Here is a 4,111-nt window from a genome sequence, read left to right on the forward strand (position 1 = left end):
ACTGTATTTCTTCAGTGAAATATGAAACAACTGTGTTTGACTGATATGCCGAAAGACTGTTTTTAAGGAATTTAATGTCAAGAGAAACGACAAGACAAGAAATGCCAACAATGAACAATAATTTTGGTTAAAATATATTTAGATGTATATGTGAATGATGCCAAAATGTTCAATAAATAGTAAATTTTCTTTAAGGTTATTAAATTAGCTCAAAGAATGTCAAGTCGAATGATTTGGCCTTTAAACATTTTCAAGTCACCAAATCTTTGCAAAATGTTTAGACACGTCTGGTTTAAAAAAATTAGTTTGAAGCATATATTCTTGTTTTTGACTGCACAACAAGTTGCTGTTGAGAGTTCTTGAAAGTATATAATTCCATAACAATTAATTGCAATTAAATCTATTGCAGCAGGAGGAGGTTATGTGACACAGGGAGGTATTTTATATTGAAATGATTTTTTTTTTGACTCTTGTCAAAAGTAGAAAGAAGTTAAAGTTGCTATTTACATTAAAACATACAACACTGTTATAATTCATATGCTATACATCTATAAAAGCTACATTTTATGAATGAAGGGCTAAATACTTACTCAAACATGTAGTGTATATTCCTAAGAGGTGTGGTGGGATTTTTCAGCTCAGTAAAGTTGCTGACTCCTATTATAGACCATCAATTGTCTTTAACACAACTTGAGTTAAGCTAATAGTTGCACTCAATTCAATTCAATTTTATTTAAATAGCCCAAAATCACAAAGAGAAATTTGCCTCATTGGGCTTCAAGCAAAACTAGCAAAAATTCAGGGACAACATTATAGGCAGAAGTAAAAAATGGCTTTAGTGTGACAAAAAAACATAGCCGGTTTACGAAAAAGAGCGTTAATAATATCTTGTGTTTTCAAATTAAACCAACAAAAGGAGTGAAAGTTACCACCAAATGGACAAATTGTAAGAAGACGAGATACTAGGAATGATCTGGTGAACCTAAACACTGTAACATGTTTGTCGGCACTTTGCAGAACTCAACAAAACATACAAACTTAAGCTACTCGCTCAACATCATCCATGTTTTCCCTAATGTGGCAACAAATAAAGTCCAGAAAAACTCTGGCCTATCCTCCGTGGCTGGGGCGTCATTCATCGAGCAGTAAAGATAGGTGGAAGACACGAACTCGATGCACAAACTGCGTTCGGTGTGAAAGCAACATTAGGTAAAGCATTCCACAAAAGACATCAAATACATCTATGGGTAAGACAGATTTGTTGATAGATGAATTAATATTATGAAAGCATGCTTTCCTATGCATTTTAGGGGCTCAGGGGGATTTGACACCCCAAACCAACAGCTCCTCCAGACTTGGGACTGGCTAAATCCAGCCCTGTAAAAGCCTCTGTTTGGACTAGAAAGTGTGAATGTAAGAGTATCCCTTCCTTCATCATGCCTTTCAAACGGCTGCATCGGTAAGCCTGGGGTAATTTCCATTAAGTAGGTTTCCATGGTAACTGAGTCGATGGGATTTATTCCTAACTACCTCTGACCCTAACATACTGGGCGACAAATATGCAAATCCTGCAGGAAAACATTTTTTTCTATAAGTAAAATGAAAAAAATTAAGTTATGTTTAAATGTTTATGGAGGTAACTAGATTTTTTTTTAAGTTTGTAAGCATATTCAAATTCCCAAATCCAATACAGAAACAGCTAAATATACAAGTTTCTTCTTTAAATTAGCATTTTTTTTTTTATATTGCAGACTTTCTAAATAGATCAATGGAAAATATTGGGGCACAAACTGCTGCTACAACATATTTGATTAGAAAAAAAACTGCCTAAAGACGTTTGTATGAAATGAAGAAGGTCACATCTCCCTGACATTTGAGCGAAATGAAACATTTCAGTAAAGGAAGCAGAATGTGTGTCAGCAGTTCAATTTTTACGGCTCTCTCACAGGTTTCTAAAGTTATTTTCAGATGAAGGAACATGAGCAGACATCAAACCTAATATTCAAAAGACATATCTGCTGCGCTCTGGGCAGACAACACAAACTTCAAGGACAAGGAATATCAAAAGGGGGGCTTTCTACTTTTGTGAAGTGTAAGGCAAGTATGGCAGGAATGGCGAGGAGGTGGGGGCTTCTATTCCCTACGGTGCCATCTAAAGGCAGGTTCTGGGCCCGGTGAATCCGTCTGAATGGATGGAATGTTTCTTCAGACGTCCCAGAAGCACATTCTTCCACCACAGGACCTCGGTTTGTCTTTTCTTGTTCCAGATTCACTCAATTATCCTCAACTGTTGTAAACATTCCAGTACATTCCAAGAGCCCAACATTCAATTTTCCACTCCGGCGAGGATCACCAAACGCCACTATCCTCTTCCCAACACCTGCCCCCACCCAGCCCCTCCCTGCTTTCCTTCCCTCCTCATCGAGGATCCACATGAATCCAGAAAAGACCCTCTCTTGTCTCTTTTTCCTCTCCGTGAGGAGGAATTTGGGCTACTTTCGAACGAGAAAAGCCCTAATTCTTCAGGCACACCTGGTGGCTTGACTGTAGTTATGTGAAATCCAACCAGTGAAAGCAGACACGCTTCTGCAGCTGCACGCTCCACAAACAGCACGCCTTTATGGCTTTGTATGACTGGAAGATTGGAGATGTCTGAGGCAACACAGACACGCATAATTACACAGGTGCACACGACAGGTTAACCTGTCAGCACACAGTCATTTCCAAATTAGCCACAAAAAAAAGTAAATCACCAAATTACTTTTCTGATAAATTAACTAAATCTAGAGCAAGATTATTTGTCATTTGAATATAATATTTTTTTGTAATTTTCAGGAGGATTTTGGGACCTATATTGTTGAAATTGTGTTGAACGTTTCATTGTGTGTCCTCCATTCTCTCAAAAGCTGAGTATAAATTGAAGGTACAATCCTCAAGGTTCTCAAGGAGATTTCCCTGACACCTTTATGCTCTAGTCTAAAACAACAACTTAACCTAGTGATTGTATAAGAGAACTGGACTGAGTGACACACCCCCTCCTTGGGTTCTAAACAGGAAGTACCCACCAAAATCTCATAGACTTCTTTGGAGAAATAACAGCTATTATTCAGTCATTCTAATTTTCAGAAAATCCATTCTTACTCTGATACCTTTTTGACACGTTTTGTCTAATCTTATTTTTTATGATTTTATTACCTTTTTTCAAGTTATAAACTGGCTAATCAGATGCTTCAATAAAAGGATGTAATGCCAACTGGCCCACATGTTGAAGGTTTGAAACATTTGATTGATGGATTCTCCTGAGCCCGTTTATAATGTTAGAGATAAGGAGTTCAAAATAGCAAACAATTGTATTTATAAAGCACAATTCATACGCAGGGCAATTCAAAGTGCTGTAAAAAGAAAAAAAAATAACAAAAATAATAAAAAAAACAATAGATAAAACAAGAGTCAAATCATACAAATCAACAAGATTAAAAGTCAGAAATGTAAAAATAATTATTAATGTACAAATGAAATAGTTCCCATTTCAAAATTGTAAAAAGTTTTCAGCCTTGATTATATTTTAGACTTTTTCACGCTTTCTGGTAAAAAAAAAACACTGTAAACTGCCTCGTCATGTTTGAAATAGCTCACTCCTGATTTGATACGGTAGTTATCATAGAAACATTGATTCCGACTAACTCGGTTCAACTAACCTAGTCTTGCTTCAAGTGATGCCATGCATATCTTGGAAAAATTACTTCATTTTTTTTGAAGTACACAAGCAGTTTCCTTTGGGTGATGTCACACTCACTTGGTCCAGTTCTGGTATACAGTCAATGGTTAACCCTTTTCCTCCACTATCAAAACAACAACCAGATTATTAGAAAAACATGTAAACTGGAACTCGATGGGAATCACATGGTCTGAGTTCAACATGCATGACTTTGAGTAAATCAGTCTCATACACTGACTGTGTATGAGAGCTGGAGTGAGCTTGTTGGGAGTCCACATCCCAGTTGTCATATACAGTCAATGGCCTCAAGTTGTTTATCAAATGTATCATTTTTTATTATATTTATCAAAACTTGGTAACTGAAAAATGACAATATAGATTATGTCTGTTAAA

This window comes from Oryzias melastigma, linkage group LG4 (assembly GCF_002922805.2).
Source record: "Oryzias melastigma strain HK-1 linkage group LG4, ASM292280v2, whole genome shotgun sequence".
Taxonomy (NCBI): domain Eukaryota; kingdom Metazoa; phylum Chordata; class Actinopteri; order Beloniformes; family Adrianichthyidae; genus Oryzias; species Oryzias melastigma.